The following is a 22782-nucleotide window of genomic DNA, read 5'->3' on the forward strand; positions in this document are numbered from 1 at the left end:
TTGCCCATATTTCCATACCGGAAGTTTTTTTTTTTTTTTTTATTCTTTATTTATTTTATTTTTAGTGAACGACCTGACCAGCTACGTGGAGATCCAAGCCTACTGCAGAGGCCGAGTAAAACGGGGTTGTACGTGTGCCCTCTTTCCTCCACCTCCAGATCTCTTCGTCTCTCTCTCTGCTCTCATTGGTAAACGCACCTTAATCTTCAACCATGTGATCATTACCTAAAGTATGTATCAAAGCAAAGAAAACAAACTTAGCCCTTGCTTGCAGAAGAAAACCTCATGCGTTCAGCAGCAAAACGTACGACATCAGAATGGTAAACTTTCTAAGTTCTAATATTTTATTTAATTTTAGTGATAAACATAGGAAAATAAAATGAATAAAATTTTAAGTTTCAATATTTTGTTGTGAACTTGATGCAATTGATCTTCTTAGACTGCGTATATTTTTCTTTTGTTTTTTGTACTTTTTAGTTAAAATTATTGTTTCGATCTTTGTACCTGAGTTATATACTATAAGAAAATTACTTATTTATGACTAGTTATTTATTACAAAAATGACTATATACTTCTTATCAAAATAAATTTATTTCATTGCAAGTAATCATTTTTATTGTACATAATCTGTCAGAAATGTTTATTTTTCTTATAATGATATAGAACTTAGATCATTATTCAAAATTGTCCTCGAGGTGAAAAATAAAAAATAAAAAAAATTAAAGTGGTATTTGAGGTAATACTCACGTATTAAATGGTATAACCTCGGTCTACATTTCATTTCTTCATCAGGTTTAATTAATTGTAAAATTAATATATGAATTTTCACATTTTTACTATTTGATACCTAGTTTTCAATTTTCGCAAAACTTATACATAAATTTCAAGAAACTCTCGATTATTGTATCTCTGCCAATTTTTTTTTAAGAAAACTAAAGAGATACATCACCCGTCAGTCTTTGCTTGGCTGATACATGGCATCCATATCCATGCCAGCCAAGCGTAGGCTGACACATGGCATATTGATGTCATGTGGCAATCCTCCTATTAATTTCAAATAGGAAATTGACAATGTACTTAATTGCTATTTTTTTAAAATTTATATATTAATTTTATGGAACCTAAAAAATTAAGACTCGAATTATAATCACGTGAAAATCAATGTACTAATTTTGCAATTGCCCTATTTGTCAATGCAAACCTCTAATGCGATACTCACCTAGGTCATGTTAAGGCCACTGTACATGAGAAGAAAGAAAGGAGTACTTATATTTTTAACAATCTAAAAGGGTAGCCGGGGCGCCACAGGCCTAGGTCAAATTGGATATTGGTTTGGTGGATAATGGGGAGAGCTATTAAGGAAAATAATATTTATAGTCGTAAAGTATATAAATGATATATAAATTTTTTTAAAAAAAATAAATAAATAAGAGATTTACATGAAAATAAAAATTAATTTTTTAATAATAAATTTTACTCGATCTTTTTAAAAAAATTATGCGATACTTACACATTAATTTACAATTATATATAATATTACTCATTAATAAAATTCATAGATATGCGTCGTCCTAACAAATTAGATGTTAGCTAGATTACTGTCGTGCCTACACTACTAGTCTACTTCGATCTAGCATGCTCAGTCAGCTGTTTTCATTTTTTTTTTTTTTTTTATGGAAGTATGCTTCATAGCATTCATTCATAAACGAAGTTACAACTGTGACTTATCAATACAGGAGAACCAGACTATAAGTCAACTAACGCAACTGCTCAGGAGCTTCCCCGCCAACAAATTTCTTTGTGACAGACATTGTCTAAACTTCTACACCTTTTCTCCTGACAACAGTCAAAAGAGAAAGCGCTCTTTCAAAACCAGAGCTGAAACAACCTTCCTTCCGAAGAAGAGAGGTACACACACGCTCCATCCTCCCAAGGAGGAAGAGAATAACCACACTCTCTCCTCCCAAGGAGGAAGAGTACTAACACCTACCTTCCTCCAAAAGAGGAGTAGGACAAACACCCACATTCCTCCAAAAGAGGAGTGGAACAGCAGCCTATTTTTATTATTTATAAAAAAACTAAAACAGATTAACTACAAAAAAATAAAGGGCTGGAAACACAAATTGGCCCAGCCTGAACTAAAGGCCCTGCCCTAGCTAAAGATCCAGCCCGTAGGAACATGGGGCCCAACCCGATTAGGGTTTCATCTCAACACAAAGCCGCCGCCGCCCATCTTCCTCCCTATAAGCCTCTGCATCCTTCCCCCGCCCGACTCCTGCTCAGCCCTTCATCCCTACAAGTTTCAACAGAAAGTTCTTAGGCCGCTTCGTGGAGGATGCGGCGTACTCCCTGCACAAGGATTACATCCCCGTCCCCGTCGCCAGGCCACAACCACCAAAACACTTCGGTTAGACTAAACGGACACAGAGACAAAACCAAAACCAAAACCAAACAGAGACGAAAGCCGAGGCTTATTCCAAACCCCCAATCAAAAAAACCAGATCTAAACAACCAAAACGAAAATTAAAGAAGAACTTAGAAAACCATCTAACACTGCGTCACCCGGTTTCCGCCACCAACCAAAGGAGTAACCACCATAAGAAGCATCCGGACTCCACCCCAACCCCTTTAAAACCTCCATGCAGCTCGGCTTACAACTCGAAAATAACCCTCTGTTTTCCATGGATAAAACAGAGATCCTTAACCCCGCGAGAAGCACCTCAAACCAACATGCAAAAACATCATCTCCAGGAGCAAGTCACTCGAATCAACTCACACCGTAACCCTCTGAGAAACATCCCACAGAAGACTATACAAAACAGTTAGGAATCTCGCCCAAAAATGAAACCGAGAACCTCCACCCCCAAAAAGAAAACCTCTCCGCCCAGCTGGGTGTAAAAAAAGAAGTAAAGGTCTCGGGACACAGCCTCTGGTGGAGGCCTCCGGATATCGATCTTATTTTAAGAAGAAAAGCAATGAAAAACAGAAAAAAGAAAGGGTTGGGGGGAGGGAGGGAGGAGCCGAAGCTCCACCTCCCTCGGATGGTTTCCTACTTTCTTTTACCTAGAGAGAGGATAGAGATTCTTTCACTAGAAATTTTTAGCTGTTTTCATTTAGTTACGAAAACTGAATTGATTGTTTTCGCTATGAACAAAAGAAGACCAAATCCGATACTAAATGTTAGAAAAATCTAATTTAAACAAACCCATTTCATTCATAGTTAGCATGTCCAATTCGTTCCCTACTCCCAAATAGAAGAAATAAGCAAAGCCAAAGTAGCCAATCGATCTTGTCCAATTCGTTCTTTTGCTTAATTCCTTTTTGTTTCTTCCTCTATATATGGTCTCGTTTAGGAGTTTACATGATCCACTACAACAAGTATTGATTTTTTCTGCAAGAAAATTTGGTCAAAATAAGTGGAGAGTGGAGACTATATGATAAAAAATCTTTTTCCACCAATTTTGTTAGTGAGACATTGGTGGCATATAATTCGTGACCAGCCACCAATTGGTTTAAGCCTCCTTTGGATACTGTTATCAATCTATCGATTGTATTTTATCTCATCTCATCTCATTTTTAAATAATATTAAAAAATATAAAAAAATATAATTTAATATTTTAAAATTTTAAAACAAAAATAATATTAAAAAATATAATTTTAATATTATTAAAATAATTTAATTTCAAAATTTAAAAGAAAAATAAGGAAAGAAAAAAACTACGTTCAATTCTTAGTTGGCAATTAATTAATATGATTAAGAAAAATATTATCTATATTTATAATTTTACCAACTATTGAAATGAAGAATAATTTATAACTCAAATTTTGAATTAAAAAAATTGATAAAATAAATGTGTTACTAAAAACTTATAATAATATGTATAAAATTATTCATATTTATAGTACTATTCTGCTATTAATATTTGCAGTCAGAACATGATGTCAAATCAAAAGGATTAAAACGGGTCAAAAGTGATGGCCAATTTTTAAGGGCAAGTAAGATTTGTTAGTACTAATGACTCTAAGAGAAGAACTGTACGTAGAATGTACATTAAAACAGGCAGCATTAACGTAACTAGCATCTACTCAACTGCTGACACGTACATTGACTGTAGCTAACTTGACCAAACGACATTCTAATGAGAGGAAAAAATACTCTGCGTCAACAGTATATCAAACCCATAATTCATAACAGTAAAATCATTAATTATTTCAAAAAATTCAAATGAAAGAAAAAAAAAAGTTAATGAGATAAATTCTACATTAGTTTATCTATTATGTAATGAAAAATTTTATACATCATACTATTATTTTATTTTTATTCTATTATATAATATGTGACATATTTATCATCATTAAATGATCTTTTATTGAATAATTTTTTATTATCTAATAGTGATAAATATGCCATCATATTTTAAAATACTTAGTAGAGAGAGTTTAGAGAGCCTAACCCTTATCTTAATACTTGGGAGCCATTTTTATGCTTAGTTCTTGGAGTCAGATGCTTATGCTCTGTGGTAGGGAAAGGACCCTTAGCCCATTTCGCTATGATCATTTAATGCGGTGTGGCTCTCTGAATTGGTGCATTTAATACAGCATAATCCCCTACTTTCTTTTGCTAGTGGATGCATGTCATCTGGTTCTTCCTTCTCCCGCCAAAAGATTGGGGGTTTCTTATGATTTGCATCCTTTTGTCCTCTCAAGGTTATCTAGGACTCAGTTCATTTAATGTGGTATGCTCTACCATTCTTCGCATCAAGGTGATCTTTTTACGCTTTCGAGGTGGTAACCGTCTTCTGCTAGGAGTTAGGATTCCTTTAATTAGACTGATGAAACGCTCAGTTGGCTTGGGCCTCTCACGATATTGGGCTCTTTGGACCAAGGGGAAAAACCCCTAGCAATTTTAAAACTCAATCTTTTCGTACCTGTTATTTAGTACCATAGTTATATTTGAGAAATTTGTCTGTTCCTAAAAAAAATTAATAAAATCCATTCAAATGGTCATAAAATGTACCAATAATTAAAAAAAAATGGTAAATAAAAATAGAAAAAAAAACTTTAAAATATCTTATAATCAATCATTGATTCATATTACTAAGTACTTGTGGTTTGAATTTGTAGAAGAAAAAACCAAAGATTAAAAGAAGCAAAGAAAAAAAGTAATATGTCATTTTGGTATCATATTTTGAAAAAAAGTTGTTGCCAAACATGTAAGTTTAAGGGTAAGTTTATTTTTCTTTAAGGCATGAAAAGAAGTGAAATTCTTTTTTCTTTAAGGTCATGTTCCCACTTAATTTGGTATCAGATTTGGGAACACCTAAATATCATTTCTCACTTTGTACTTCTTACCCTTATTAAAGCGGGATCGAGATTAACAAAGAGTTAATTTCTTTGCCATATATATTTTGCAATTTTTAATTCAAAATGTCTTATAATTTGAAATTATACTTTCAGAAATTAAATAAATCCTGTTCATGTATTAAATGTTATCTGTACTAAATAAAGTAAACTCAATATTCAGTACATGAGTAATTAAGATTCATACGTGTTTATCACGACAAGCAATTAAGCGCGGTAACAACCGCCCTGCCTACACATTAATTAAAAAGCTTAACAACCCTGCCTACACATTAATTACCTATTAAATACATACAACCCACTATGTAAGAAAAATTATATACATCACACTTTCATTCCATTAAATAAGATGTAACATATTTATTATTATTGATTGATTATATATTGGATACTTTTTTATCATCTAATAGTGATAAATGTAACATATCTAATTTAGTATGATAAAAGTAAAATAAAAATATGGTGTATAACATTAATTTTCATATTATAAATACCACCCCACCCTAACTCATGATACTCATCTGATCGAGGTTTATACGAAGTACACAGTATACTTTCCTCCCTAACTCCCATGCATTTATTTAGCAAAATAATTACCAATTTGATGGGTCTAATTTTATTTTTATTTTTAATTCTTGTGTGTATATGTGTGGCAGATTGAGGATGTGGAAGCTGAAGATAGCCGAAGGAGGTCCAGGGCTGTTCACAACAAACAACTTCATTGGGAGGGAACACTGGGAATTCGATCCTGATGCTGGTACTCTTGAAGAACGTGATGAAATTGAAAGGTTTCGGGAGGAGTATAAGAAAAATCGGTTTAACAAGAAACAAAGTTCTGATCTTTTAATGAGGATGCAGGTCTCTCTCACTTTCCTTTTAAATACAACTGTAAAGTCCAATTTATATGTTTATCTATAATCTACTCGAAATCCTCAAACCCAAATGTCATTACTTACTTTTTTAGTTAAAAAAAAAAAAAAAAAATGTTGGAATCATACAATTGTGCGCTAGCTCTGGATGCGTGGAATTTTGAAAAGTCCAATTGTGATGACATTTTAACATGAACTCACAGCTTAGAAAGGAGAATCGAAGTGGGCGAATTCCACGGCCACCAGTGAAAATGCAAGAAACTGAAGAAATAACAGATGAAACAGTGACAGCTTCACTCAGAAGTGCACTAAGCTCCCTTTCATCCTTCAGGCACATGATGGCCACTGGCCTGCTGAATTCACTGGCCCCTTGTTTTACATTCCACCCTTGGTACGTACGTACTTCTCTAACCATGCATTGTTTTAATACAAAGGTTGGTTAATTTTATCTTTGTTTTCTTTTAATTTTAATTCCATTAATTCTGATCCCTACTTTCACTAAGGATAATTAATATATATATATATATATAATTTGCATACACATATATACATTCCTTAACTATCAGATAATTTCTTAATTTAATTTCAAGTTATTACCATATGCATGCAGGTAATAGCTTTGTACATTACTGGAGATCTCAGTCGTATTTTATCGTTAAATCACCGGACTGAAATTATTCGATACTTGTATAATCTTCAGGTTTTTGTTCAACTTTACGTCTATTCTAGCAACCAAAAGGCATAGGATTTTTATTTTGAGAAAGAAAATATCCATATTTATTTGTATGTTGTTGGACAGAATGAAGATGGAGGATGGGGTTTCCATATGGAGGGTCACAGTACAATGTTTGGCTCAGGTTTAAACTATATTGCCTTGAGGATACTTGGAGAGGGGCCTGAAGATGGTGAAGATAGGGCCATGGCTAGAGGCCGAAAATGGATACTTGACCATGGTGGTTTGGTGGGGCTGCCATCATGGGGAAAGTTTTGGATCTCGGTATGAACATTTGTTTGGAGTCGTTCCTATAACTCTATTTACTAGATTAGATATGTTATATGTAACTAAGAAATCATTATTAGTTTTCGTGAATTTAGGTAACAATAATCAGAATTATATTGATCTATTAAAAAACCATGATGACACATTAAATTTTAAGCTCGGATCTCGTATATTTCAACATTAAAAGTAAGCAAGCATGTCATTTTAGTTGTGGGGATTTCATGATAACATAACACATATGGTAAGGAAAAAAATTATTGAACTGATAAAAAAAAGTATTAATGAAGAAAGAAATACTTTAGCCACAAAGAGATGATACAAAATCAAAACCCACAAGTATGTTATATTATAAATCCAACGGACTGTATGAAACCATGTTAATTTATGTATTTATTTTTGTATAATTCATTTGTATCTATAACACTTCTCAAGTAAAAAATATTTGGAGTCCAAATAGAAGTATCACAGCTAGCTGGGCTATGAAAAAGAGTAATGTTATTCATAATCATTTTATTATCATCCTCTCACTATCCTATAATGAGACATTAAATGATTGAAAATTATTTTTAATGTTTCACCTGTGTACCAATCATTAGGCCCCGTTTGGATAGCCAGTTGATCTCATCTCATCTCAATATCCAAACCCTATTTAAACACAAACATTTTTTAATTTTTCTCTCATACTTTCTTATCCAATTATTACAACTTTCTCAAACTTCTATATAAAATACAAAAAAGAATTCAATTTTTCAAACCCCGAAATAAGAATTATATTAAAAAATTATATTCTAACAATATTTTAACTTTATATTATTTTATTCAAATTTTTCTCTCTCATTTCCCAAAACCCAATAAAAATCTTAAGTCAAGCAATTTCAATACTATTTACAAACCATCTCATTATTATTTATAGATTTTTCATCTCATCTCATCGCATCTGATTATCCAAACGAGGCCTTAATGTCATATTCAAGAATGTTGAGAGTAGGGGTGTAACCGGTTCAGTTACGTCTAATTTTAGATAAATTTTGGAACCAAATCAGTATACACCGGTTTTGAAAATTTAATAACCGAGAATGACTGATTTATCACTGAAACTGAAACTTTTGATTTTTTTTATTTCAGTCCGATCTGATCTAATTTTTCAATTTATTTTTTACATGTGTATAAGTTTAATATTATAATTTTTCAATACTAATCTTAATTGTTTGAATTTACTATTTATTATTAACAATTGCTAATTGATTAATGTTCAATTATACTAGTATAATATAAGTAGATCATTAATGTTCAATTATACTAGTATAATATAAGTAGTGTCTAACTGATTAGTGAGATTAATAAACTTGAATATGTAATAAGATTAAAATAGAATAATTAGTGCCTAATTATACTAGTATAGGTATGTCTAACTTACATCAAATGTTATATGAATTTTATATTATAAGATTAATAGATTTGAATAATAAGATTAGAATTTCAAGTTTTATTAATTAGTAATTTCGTATATAATATATAAAATATAATATAAAAATTTAAATATATTTAGTAGTTCGGATTGATTTAAACTGATTTTCAAAATATAAAAATCGATACCACACTGGTTTAAGACTAGTTTCGATTTTTAAGAACCGAAACTACACCGGACCAGTTAGAAACTGGTTCGGTCTAATGCGATTCAATTCAACACTGGTCTTTTGATTTTTTTATACCCCTAGTTGAGAGGATGCTGGTAAAACGGATGATGAATAACATTTTTCATGCAATTGAAAAAAAGTAAAACTACATGTTGTACTTTTACTGATTATGATAATATCTTAATTTCATTATTTGTATTTCCAACATTACATTTGTAATGACCACATCTGCATATTTCCACTTCGAATCCACCAGATGCTAGCTTATTATTTTTTTTTTCCTGTCAAGTGAAACCTCAAATGCCTCCTCTCATGTATATATAGGTACTAGGAGCATATGAGTGGTCGGGATGTAATCCATTACCTCCAGAGTTCTGGCTTCTTCCTAATTTCATTCCCTTTAATCCAGGTTAATTTTTGTGACTTAATGTCACTTTCATTGTTTTAAAAAAACTTGCACCTTAATTGTATGAAAAATGCAGGCAAAATGTTATGCTATGCTCGCATTGTTTACATGCCCATGTCTTACTTATATGGAAGGAGGTTTGTTGGCCCAATCACCGAGTTAGTTTATTCGCTAAGAAAAGAGTTATACAATGAGCATTACAACCTAGTTAACTGGAATAAAGCCAGAAACACAGTTGCAAAGGTTAGTACGAAGAATAATCTTCATCTTGTTTGTCTTTCCTTTTCTTTTGTGTTAAATTTGCCTATATATAATCAACGACTTTCAAAAGTCTCTGTTTCATTTCAAACAAGCTAAGGTTTTCTTCCACCATAACTGAGGTTATCTATTGATAAAATTATATATCTTTTAATTGTATGAACAACTACAAACACTAATTCAAAGTACAATTGATCATAATATATATAGGAGGATCTGAACTATCCACATCCTCTGATACAAGATCTGCTTTCGGGTTTTCTTCACCATGTTACCGAACCTCTCCTAAGACGTTGGCCCTTTTCAAAGTTGAGAGAGAAGGCACTAAAAGTAGCCATTGGTCATGTTCATTATGAGGACGAGGTCAGTAGATATCTATGCATTGGATGCACTGAAAAGGTAAATAATAATCTCATGTACATTCAAGTCAATCAATATGAAAAGACATTTTCTAGACCAAAATATTTGATGCATGTGTTATCAGAGAACTATATAAACTTTGTGAAGTTAAATACTTTCTTTTGAAAGGTGATGTGCTTGATGGCCCGTTGGGTTGAAGATCCAAATTCAGAGGCATACAAGCTTCATTTAGCTAGACTTCCAGACTACTATTGGGTTGGAGAAGATGGCTTAAAAATTCAGGTAGTATGATCAAAATATACTTAAACCATTACTCAACATTACTCAAGCCTAAAGAACCAAAACTTTTGATTCATTTGAATATGGGAAATGATATTTGTAGTTCTGGTGTGCAAGTCTCACATACTCTCTTTGAAAAAAAGTTAGCTTATTTTCTCACATGTATTACAGATTTATTAACTTTTCAAAGAGATTATGCAAGACTTATATATCCTAAAACTATATTTAGCATTACCATTTGAAGATTTTATCTTCTACTCAAAATGTAAGGAATAATGCCTGACATGGGTGATGCAGGGTTTGGGCTGTCAGACGTGGGTTGCTGTTTTTGCTATTCAAGCTATTTTTGCTTGTAATCTAAATGAGGAGTACGGCCAAACACTACGTAAAGCGCATGATTTTATAAAAGCTTCACAGGTTATAATATTTTTCAAAATGTACATTTTTTCACCTAATTTTATTAATAACACTCTCCTATAGCATATGAATATCATACTATAAAAAATCTTAGGGTCACAAAAAAATTCCAAACCTAAAGCCCATCACTCTATGCAATATAATCAAACTATATGCCTAAATTTTATATTTCCCAAAGAATCCCTAGCATGGTTTTATGGAATATAATATTTTTAACTTGATCATAGTTATTCTTTTTTAGGTCCAGGATGACCCTTCAGGGGACTTCAAAGCTATGCACAGGCACATGTCTAAAGGATCATGGACACTCTCAATGCCAGACTATGGATGGCAAGTCTCTGATGTCACAGCAGAAGCGTTGAAGGTAATGCCTCATTGCTATCAAAATACATTCCTATAAAAATGACACATTCATTCTAATCTACTGCAGGTTTCACTCTTGTTATCACAAATGTCCACCGACCTTGTTGGGGAAAAAATGGAGAATCATCGATTTTATGATGCTGTGGATGTCATTCTTTCTCTACAAGTAAAAACTCAGCTCACGTATTCTATATTTGTTTTACTCACTTTCATCTTTAAAATTAAGGCTTCATCTGATGAGTAATCGAATTTCTTTGAATTGCCATGACAGCGCAAAAATGGTGGTTATTCAGCATGGGAGCCTCAGAGAGTATCCCCATGGATGCACGTAAGTCTTTTGATAAAACGTCATAAGTGTGTTCATAAATAAAATAGGATAAGGAATCATTGTGCTAAATCTGCACTAACAAACATAAATTTTGTATATCTTTTTCTCAGAAATACAACCCCACAGAAGTCTTTGAGGATCCTCTCTTTGAGGGAGAGTAAGATGCATGAGATAACTTCATCCAACGAAAATTTCCACAGAATTTGTCATATTTTCTTCCTAGCTAGCTAACAGCAAAAATATTGTCGCCTTTATAGGTATGTAGAGTGCACTTCGTCAGCACTTCAAGCTCTTGCACTCTTCAGGAAACTCCATCCCAAGCACCGAAGGACAGAGATAGACAATAGTATTTCCAAGTCGGCTCAATACATTCAAGATTTACAAGAACCTGATGGATCATGGTAATTAATCATACATTTTTCACAAATTATATTTCTCTGTACACATACTAAAAAAAAAAAACCCTATTATATATATATATATATATATATGAAGTACTAACTCTTTAATCAAGTAAACAGGTATGGAAATTGGGGGATTTGTTACACCTATGGTACATGGCTTGCTGTAGCAGGATTGGTTGCTTGTGGAAGAAACTACAAAAATTGTGCAGCATTACGAAAAGCTTGTGATTTTTTGATGTCAAAGCAATTACCAAATGGTGGATGGGGAGAGAGTTACCTATCATGCAACAACAAGGTACGTGTGTGTGTTTATATATGTGAAACACTTGTTTCAAATCAAGAGGATAAGAGTAAAATGAAGTATATTTAATGTGAAACAGGTGTGGACGAATATAGAAGGTAATCGAGAACATGTTGTCCAAACTGCATGGGCTGTGTTAACACTCATTGACGCAGGACAGGTTATAACCAAGTCTATAATTTTCTCCTCAATGATTAGTTTTACATAAAAAAGTAAAATTCTTTGTTGAAAGATCAGGGAACAATATCACACCATAATGACCTCTTCAAGTATATCAAATTATCAGCACAAAAAATTCACTTTTTTCTTTCTTTCAAATAAATGTCAGTAGAGTTTGAAGTATTGGATCTGTTAAAAATATAATGCAAATAATTAAATATACTTCTTTCTATTAGTTTAAACTTTTGGAAGAAGTGCTGGTGATTTCATATTATATGAGAGCTATTCGAAAACCAAATATTTACATGACCCTTTTGTGTAGAAAGTGAATATTTTTTAATTATTCAAATTTAGGCTGATATAGATCCAACACCAATTCATCGTGGAGTAAGGGTATTGATCAATTCGCAAACTGAAGATGGGGATTTCCCTCAACAGGTATTAATATTTATTTCATGTTTATATATTTAAAATTAATTCAGCTTACTTTCATTAACTGTTTTTAACTCTGCGTTCCTTTTTTTATTTCATTATATATATATGTTTTGTAATGGCTGTGCAGGAAATTACAGGGATGTCTTTTAAGTATTGTGGACTACACTACGCAGCATTTAGAGACATTTTTCCCCTATGGGCTCTTGGGGAATACCGAAACCGAGTTTTAGTACTACTTGCATAATATGAATTAATATACCTGTCTGAATGATCATAAAGCAAGAAAGGTATAATGTAATATGTATGCTGAGTACTTGCCAAGAAAATATAAACATTCATGATCTATTCTACTACGTTCGCGCGAACATGGAATAAAATATGCGATAATAAATGCAGTTTCTTGTGTGGGCATCCCATGCATGGAGCTTGAAACATGTCAAATTATATTAATTAATATAAGGAAAATGAGAATGCTGCCCCTCATTTTGGCCGATATTGTGTGTGTGTGTGTTTTTTTTTTCTTTTTTCTTTTTTCTTTTTAATTAAGGAATTCTCGATTTGATCTGATCCAATTATAAAACTCTAACAGCAATGATAAACTCTCTAGCAATAATCCAAGAACATATTGATTCAATGATAATTAAGATGGTTATGATATATCTTTGTATATAACTTAATTTTGGTATTTTTAATTTTACAAAAGTTATTGCCTTTTTTAATTAACAAAAAACTTAGTTTATAATTATTAAGTTTTTCCAGTTTACTATTTTTATAATTTTTCTTTTATTGTATAAGTTTTTTAATTTTTAATTCTTCTTTTTAAAATTTTTGCCTTTTATGTGATTTTTATTCCATTTTACATTTCTTTAATGTTTTAAGAAAGGAAAATGTTAGTCTTCCCACTGGGATTTTTTTTTTTTTTTTGGGTTTTTTTTTACATCATGATTAATTAAATATTTTTAATAATATTGTAATATTTTTTTAAATATTTAAAAGTGTTGAAAAAAACTTGTAAAAAAAAACATATAAAATATACTAGTAGGAGCTCCAACGGTGGCTGTAGAGCCCACCTTTTAAGTAATTCGTGGCACAGACATGCATGGCTGACCTGTCGAATGCAATGTGTCAAACTGTTATTGATGCTGATGCGTCGTTTCTAACCATTTCTATCTTCTTTATAATAGAAATTATAAACTAAATTAATGGGAATGCACATTTTTTGTATAATTCTCAAAACAACTCTATCAAATAAAACATCATTATGAGATATATATCACTCAAATTAGATTATTAGGATATTAATAATTTTTTCTTATAAAAATGATAATATCATTAATCAACGGAAAGAGATTACAGACAATTATCAAATCATAAAACTTGAAAAATATAGTCTAGAATACAATCCCACCAAGCATCAATACTTTCAACCTTGAAAGTATTCCTAGCCAAATTATAAGCTACCATATTACCCTCCCTATAAACATGTGAGAACAGACAATGATCAAAACATGTGAGAAGCTTTTTATCTCATGATATAACACCCTAACAAAGAGGTATTCATGCTATCATCATTAAGAGCTTCAATACGCAGCAAACTGTCACTTTCCACAATCAGCTTTGAAACACCCATAGTAGCACATTGTTGCAAATCTCTGAAGATGGCAAGCAGCTCTAAACCTTCCGAATATTCCATTTGAAACTTAGCTTTATCACCGCCATAAGAACCTTACCTGAATCATCCCTCAACACTGCCCCAATACTTGCCTTATACCATTTAGGAAAAATGGCAGCATCAACATTTAGTTTTAGCCAGTCATTTTGAGGAGTTTGCCACTTATAATGTTTCATAAGTTGGACCCTTGTCTTCTGCCTAACTTGGCTATGACTTCTCAACATCACAAAGGCATTCTTAGATACAGCTTTAGGACTAAGTAGCTCTTTATCATACACATATTTGTTTCTTGTAAACCAAAAACTCCAGGCCAAGGTAAAGAAAATAGTCAATCTATCATGCATATTTCTTTTACAGATTTGCAAGGCCATCTCAAACAAAGGCACACTAGGATCAAGCTTAATTCACATAAATAAGATCTCCACATACCTTGAATAGCATTACAATTTACCACGACATGAGTGATATCTTCCTTTGCTACTAAGCAAATTCTATAGGTATCGTCAATCAACACATGTCTCTTCATGAGATTTGCTGCAGTAGGCAAACCATCTTTGCATGCACGCCATGCAAAAAATTTAATCTTGTTTGGCACTTTCATTTTCCACAAAAGCTTGCACAACACTTGTTGGTCCTGCACATTGGATGATTCGGCATACTTATAACCAATCTGATTATAGATAAATCTGTAATAGCTTCTTACACTGAACATTCTATTTCTTTCATAAGCCCACACCCTCCTATCCTTTACATTATCAAAACATAAAGGAATTTTAAGAACATCTGAGACTACATTTGGATTGAAGAGAAATCTTAGCTTATGGATATCCCTTACTTCTTCATTGGAAACAAATAAAGACTCAATACGATCAGATCAAGTGACATCCCTTGCCATCACTCCTTCCGATATATGCCCTGGGATCCACTGGTCCTACCATATATTAGCATATCTCTCTTAACCTATTACCCCATCCAAGTGTAGGATGGACATTTGCCCAACCCTGCTTACATGAAACTGGTTTGAGGAAAATATTTAGCCTTTAGTAACTTATGCAATATAGAGCTGTCATCTTGAAATAATCTCCATCCTTACTTTGTTAATAAAGCAAGATTGAAGCTATCTTTAAAACCAAAACCATCCCTCTATAAGTTTTCTACTAACACATCTTACTCCAACTCCTTTGTAGTTACTATTAGGACATTAATCCTAATAGTAACTACAAATCCATATATCACATGATCAACATTAATTTGGCTTGCAACTAAAAGCTCCATGGTACAAAGGGATTGTAATATGGCCATACATGCATACTTGAATGATCTTCCTTAAAGTGTAGGCTGAGATTATATTGAAGCAAATCACGGGAAGGCATTTGAGTGGATGGGTTAAGTTTATAAAAACTCCCTTTCCAACTTCCATATATACCTTGATCACCTTGTTTTCATCTCCATTAACCTTGCAATCAAAGCATTGAACCATGGCTACCATTGCAGTATGCATCATGATCAACCCCAACTTTCCATCAGGATAAGCTCTCCTTCCCCCTCCAAAAGTAAGAAAATTTGAATTTTCTCCAACACTCCCATCTTGATCATGTTCTTTAGAGGAAACCAAGAACCTTTATGGCCAAAACTCGTTTGAATTGTCCCATAGCTATGGAGCTCTCATTATAGCATACAAATTGATTGACACCATAGTATTCTAAGACACGTCAAAACCTTCTATTACTATTTATTATTTTATCATTACTTTTTACCTACGTTTGACTATTTTGCACTACTACTATTTAATATCTTATCATTAGTTTTTCATTATTATTCATATAATATCTAAAATCACATCACTATTCAAACACAACCTTAGTGTTTCTTCACAACTGCTTGGAAGTAAGGAAGATTTGCCATGTCTGATTCCTGAACTAGTCTAGAACTAGAACTAGTACTACCTATAACCGATTTGATTTCTTCATTGAGCTTGTTGATCATCACTACGTTTGGATGATTGATGAGCTCAGCTAATGTCCATACAATAGCCTCTGTTGAGGCCATATATTCATGTGCTTCGCATGAAAATATCTTGGCAATATATTGGGTGGTATTTAAATTCATCATGAATGTCAACGTTTCATTGCAAATAAAATTTTGAATTGCATGTATGCTAAAATTAGTAGAGAATTATATATACACCCCCACACACACGCATTGCAGTTATTAAATAAATATTGTTTAATGTGGTGCACTTAGAACGAAAGGAATAGTCGTCGTTTTTTTTTTTTTAAGAGAAGGAATGCTCAACGGAAGGGTTTAGGGATTTTGTTTCATCATACTTTACTTCTTTGGGCTTCCTCTATTGTACTTAATGACACTTCTTTCAATTATCTCTAGGCTACTTTTCACAGCTCTTAGCTTGTATCTAGGGGCTTTTGTATATCCCCTGTGGATTTTTACTTAAGAAATGTACGTCTGAACTTATTAATACTCTATATATAAGTGATTTCATCTTTCTTAATCTAGACCTTTTAGAACCCTCATGATGATCAGTCATTCAAGGATACAAATCATGCATGGCAGTGATATTGGTAACCGATCTAATATACAAAAATATCTCTAATTTCTAGTCTGTATACAGTTTAAAGTTAATTTTTCGATTTTTTTTTTTAAAGAAACAACATGTAAAGTACGTGTGATCTCACAATATGGGCAAGTTGTCTTTTATGGTTTTTATTATATTTTTTTTGTGTGTGACGCATGTTTGATCTTCTCTTTATAATTACATACCGTATATAGTTTGCCATCATGTATTATTTTTCAGCTTTCAGAATAGTATATAATTAAGATGTTGAAGAAGTAGTGGTTCTACCCAACAAAACACGTAGAGGGGGGGTGAATAGGTGTATTTCAAAATTTGTAGTTTAATAAAAATAAAGACCTATATAAAAGTCAATCAAGGAAGCATAGCACACAAATAATCAGCACAGTGATTTTGGTTACAAAGTGGAATCTCATTTGAAGAATATCTTCAAAATCTAAAACCACTCTGAGTGTAAGTCACCTCCTAAAATCCACTATAGAACATAAGTTTGTTACAACCAATTTAGAGATACTCACAAAACCTTTGCAATAGCTAAACTTGGCTTGCAACACCCTAAGTGACCTACTCGATCTCTACATACACGTAGTGCTGGAACTCTGACCTTTGTATAGTTTCCTACGAGAAGCTCTCGATCTCTGCATCAACAGCAGCTCTGGAACTCTTCCCGGCCAATGAACACGTCCACTCCTATGGACTCAAATAATGTTTGATCTTGAATGTGGTGTGGTGGAGGTATGTTTTTCCAAAAAAGATTCAACTATGTGGGGGAGATGTTTCTTTCAAAAGCTCTAGGAAGCAACTCAAGTTTTTGCTCTATTTCTCCACTCCAAGAGCATAACAAAAAGTTCATTTTATATGTCCCAAGAAACATGGCTCTAAAACATTAGAAAAAGTAAGTTGTTTGAACATTGGCTCAAGCAAGGTGTCAAGCATGAGTCGAGCGCATGTTGTACTTCATAATCAGCTTGAGTGATACATTGAGCAAGGCTTGAGCAAACTCTCTATCTGGGTTGCCGCTTGAGCGTTATGTCCAGCGCAAGTAGAGCAAACTCTTTGTATGAGTTCTGCTCAAGCGCTATGTCGAGTGCTTGTCGAGTGAACTCTCTATATGAGTTATGCTCGAGCACTGTGTCGAGCACCAGTCGAGTGAACTCTTTAATTGAGTTTAGCTCAAGCACTATGTTGAGCGCAAGTCGAGTGAACTCTATGTATTAGTTCTACTCGAGCCTTGTTGAGCACACTTCAAACATTTCATGTCACCCTGTTTCAACACTTGTCACAACACAATTTTACAAAGGTTTTTACAAGAATATGTCAACCAACTCATTTTTACAGCAATAATCTCCCCCTTTGGCATTTTTATGACAAAGCTTCTAACCTATATATAGGACCTAATCCTGACATGCCACACACAGGATTCCCAGATACAAGTATAGCCTTGAACACATTGGAATATTTCTACAAACACTTAGCAAATAGGTAAACGTACCAAAAAAATATGCCAGAATTATTCACACGTGTAATAATTGTCTGCTAAAGAAATTGGACCCAAGAATAATAAGTGGTTTTTTCATTGGCTATCCAGTAAACTCCAAGGGTATCAAGTTTTATTGTCTTTCACATAGTCCTAGAATTATTGAGAGCAGAAATGCCAAATTTCTTGAGGATGCTGAACCTAGTGAGAGTGCTTATCCTCATAAGTTACAATTTGAGGAAGCATAAGAGCAGACTAAAACTCTCTCATATGAAGGATGTATGGTTATACTAAGAAAAGATCAAGATGATTACTCCGAACAACAATCATTTCAAGAACCTCATGAAGAACAGGCTTAAGCAGTACCTACTCCTAGTTTACAAACTATAGAGGAGGTAGTATTAACGAGATCCTCAAGAGTAAAAAGACCAATAATGTTTAATGACTATATGGTTTACGTTCAATAATCTAACTTTGATGTGGACCTAAGGAAGATCCAAGCTCGTTTTCAGAGGCCATGAGTGGAGATAATTCCATATCTTGGTATGATGCAATGAAAGATGAGATTGAATTGGCTAAAAATCAAGTCTGGGATCTCGTTGACTTACATAATGGAGCAGTAGCCATTGACTACAAATGAGTTTATAAAACTAAAAGGGATGCTTCTTGTATTGTTGGATGACATAAAACCAGACTTGTAGTTAAAGGATTTACTCAAAAGGAAGGCATTGACTACCATGAAACATTTTCTCCAGTTTCTAAGTAGGATTCATTCAGAATAGTCATGGTATTAGTAGCTCATTTTGATCTAGAGTTATATCATATAGATGTGAAAACGACATTTTTAAATGTGGATCTTGAAGAGTATGTATGTATGTAATTACAACCTGAAGGTTTTATAAAAAATAGTCAGAGAGTTTGAAAATTAAAGAAATCGATATATGAACTTAAACATGCCTCCTGTTAGTGGTATATAAAGTTTCACAAGGCTATTAATTCATTTGGATTTATTGAGAACTTTGTTGATCAATGCATATACCTTAACATCAGTGGAACTAATTCATTTTCTTAGTCCTATATGTAGATGATATTTTGCTTGTAAGCAATGATTTAGACTTGCTTTACAACACCAAGCAATTTCTTTCTCAAAACCTTTAAATGAAGGATTTAGGTGAAACCTCTTATGTCATTGGCATAGAGATTCACAGAGATGGAACAAAGAATTTTAGGACTGTCTCAAAGGGCTTACATTGAAAGGGTTTTGGAAGGATTCAACATGAAGAGTTGTAAGGCTTCGGTGGCACCTATTGTCAAAGGGGATGCATTTAGTGAAATCCAATGCCCTCAAAATGCATTGGAGAAGGAGCAGATAAAAGGGATACCATATACATCTGCAGTAAAATCCAACACCCCTAAAATGCATTGAAGCCTAATGTATGCACAAGTCTGCACTAGACCTAACATTGGCTTCACAAAGGGATTTTTGGGTTAATATCAAAATAACCCAGGATTGGGTCATTGGAAAGCTACAAAGAAAGTTCTACAGTATTTACAAGGAACCAGATTGACCTACAGACACACCGATCGATTAGAGATGGTTGGTTATTTAGACTCGAATTTTGTTAAATGTGTAGACACTAGAAAATCTACTTCAAGATATATTTTTCTACTTGTTGGGAGTGCTATATCCTAGAGGAATTATAAGCAAACTATTGTTGCTACGTCTGCTATAGAGGCATAGTTCGTAACATGCTATGAAGCTACTACATAGGCATTATGGTTGAGGAATTTCCTCATTGATCTTAAGAATGTTGATTTAGTAGAGAGGCCACTAAAGATCTTCTGTAATAGTATTGCTGTAGTTTTCTTCTTCAAGAAGAATAAAAGCAGTAGCAGAAGTAAGCATATCGACATCAAGTACCGTAGTGTTAGAGAGAGAGCATTAAGAGGAATGAGATGTTTATTGAGCACATAAGTACAGAGTTGATAATTGCAGATCCCATGAGTACCAAAGGCTTACCGGTACTGCAATTCAAAGGTCATGTTGATAATATGGGACTTGTCAACTTATGTTATGTTTAGTTTCTCTTTATTTGGTCTATGAACATGCAATATTTATTTTGGAGAATAAAGTTGTTTTGTGCATATTATTTTAATCCATGGGGATAATGTAAATTAGGTCCCAAATGACTTATTGGAAGTTCATTCATAAAGTTATTTGCTTATAAGGTACTTATTTAAGGGGTATTGTACATGTGATACATGGAATGGATGGCTTGATTTTATAAAGGCTTTACCGCCATGATTCATGTATGATATTCTTTATCTGAGTGTGAGTGTTTTATATATAACTAGTTGAAATAAACAATGTTTGGCCATATTTATTGAAGAGATATCGTACACTAGGTAAAATTGAAGAGATAAAAATGTGGAATTAGCTCGATGCACTTGTGTTTAGAGACTCACATGGACTACACGAATTCCACTATATTAAAACCATATCCTTCTATGTGTATAAATAAATATATATATATATATATAGGTGAAGTATGTTAACGCGCACTCATGTACGTGTCACGTTAACGCGTACTCTTTTCAATTTTATTTTTGATTGCTCGTGTATAGCTTGTTTCTTTTTTTTATAGTTATGAAAAATTCTATTTGAAAGCATTTTTTACACCATATCATTCATGTGACATAATTTAATTTAAAATTTAACTTTTAAAATTTAAATTTTAAAATTAGATTTTGTCATATAAATCAAATTTCCCAATGTGGTTAGAGAGAGTGAGGAAATTAGAAAAAAAAAATTGCCAATTAAAATATAAAACCAAAAGCTAACAAAGATAATCGTTGTCAACTTGTGACATCTTCATGTCCTGATGCTTATCTGTCTAGCTCACAGGTACACATATATATATGTAGGGCCCAAAGTATATTGGAAATTATCTCATTATTTTATTGGCTATATTGGAAAGTATGACCCAAAGTATGTGCTTAATTAATGCGTACTCAAGTCCATGTTACATAGCCTTTCGTTGTTGAGGGGCACCTATATCTAGCTTGTTCCAGCTGTTTCTCGTGTATACATACATACATACATACATATATATATATATATATATATATTTATAATATAAGTATATTTTTGATTGCTCGTGTATCGCATGTTTAGGACTTACATATAATAACCCATGTGGGATAATCTCTCCACTTTCTATGGACTATGAGTGAATTATTCGGGTCAACTCTCGGATGATATTAAAATACAAAACCAAAAGCAAATTAAGACAATAGTTTTCATTTCGTACATATATATATATATATATATATATGCATGGGGATCCAAGACCTCTTATAGAGGTAAAAATTGATTAGGATTAGATGACTATATGATAAGACTTATCTTATCATTATATTTGAAATTGTTGGATGAATGTAAAATAATTATTAATTTATCTCTAAATAATGTTGAGTCTATCTAGAAGTCTTAGGTATTGTTTAGATAAGTCATTGAGGTTAAAATCGAGTCTTGATAGATTTGTATATATCTAGAAGAAAGCTGATAGAGATTAGTTAATAAAGAAGAATGTTATCGTGAAATGTTAGCAATCCATCAGAACACGTCTTCGCGACTGTTGCTAACCATCAGTAGAGTCCTAGTGTGAGTGGAAATCTTTCAAGACTTTCTATTTAAAGGGATTCGATTTTGTATCTCAGGAAGGAGTTTGAGCCACGAATTCTAGAGAGTATATTCTGAGCATTTATGAGAGAAATTCACTTGAGAATTTTTATTGAGTTTTTCATCTCTTCTTGAGTATGATCGTACTTTGAGTGTAAAGTAACATTGATTAGATTTTAGCCTTTGGAGTTCCAGAAGGAAAGTCAACATTTGAAAATCGCCAGAGGTTCTGACTGTTATTGAGGTAAAAGACAAACGGGTCGTTTGTCTAGACAAGTAAGAGAGTCGAATTGCAAAGGTTTTGTAATTGATGATTGTTTATAATTATTCTTCAAATAATAAGATTGATTTTTCTAGATTTGGCTGCCCCATAGGGTTTTACCTTTAAAGAATTCTTTAAAGGGTTTCCCTTCGTAACCAATCATTGTGTCTTACAAAGTTGATTATTTATTTTAAAGTATTTGATTTGTTTTATAATCTTGATAATTGAGATCTAACCAATTTGTTCAAGGAAATTGGTAGACAATTTCGTGGTTTACATGGGTACTTGGAGAATTGCAATTGGCATCAAAGCGTGATTCACTCATTTGAGTGTGATCCGTGTCCTTATAGATCATGTCGACGTCATTATACATTCCACCATACTTCGATGGGGAAAACTATGCTTATTAACCATAAATTGCTAAACCCAGGCGTACATTGCAAGGTTATTCGACAAACCATGGATACTAGTCATCAAATTTCTTTCATTGTAAGGAATCTACCGGATGTGAGAGGAATTGA

The 22782-nt window shown here is 32.9% G+C and overlaps 1 pseudogene; it reads left to right on the forward strand.

Moving 5' to 3' along the window:
• The first annotated feature begins 5792 nt into the window (after positions 1 to 5792).
• On the forward strand, positions 5793 to 13071 carry LOC122298620 (annotated as a pseudogene).
• Positions 13072 to 22782: the final 9711 nt, after the last annotated feature.

Source organism: Carya illinoinensis, chromosome 16 (assembly GCF_018687715.1).
Source record: "Carya illinoinensis cultivar Pawnee chromosome 16, C.illinoinensisPawnee_v1, whole genome shotgun sequence".
Taxonomy (NCBI): Eukaryota; Viridiplantae; Streptophyta; class Magnoliopsida; order Fagales; family Juglandaceae; genus Carya; species Carya illinoinensis.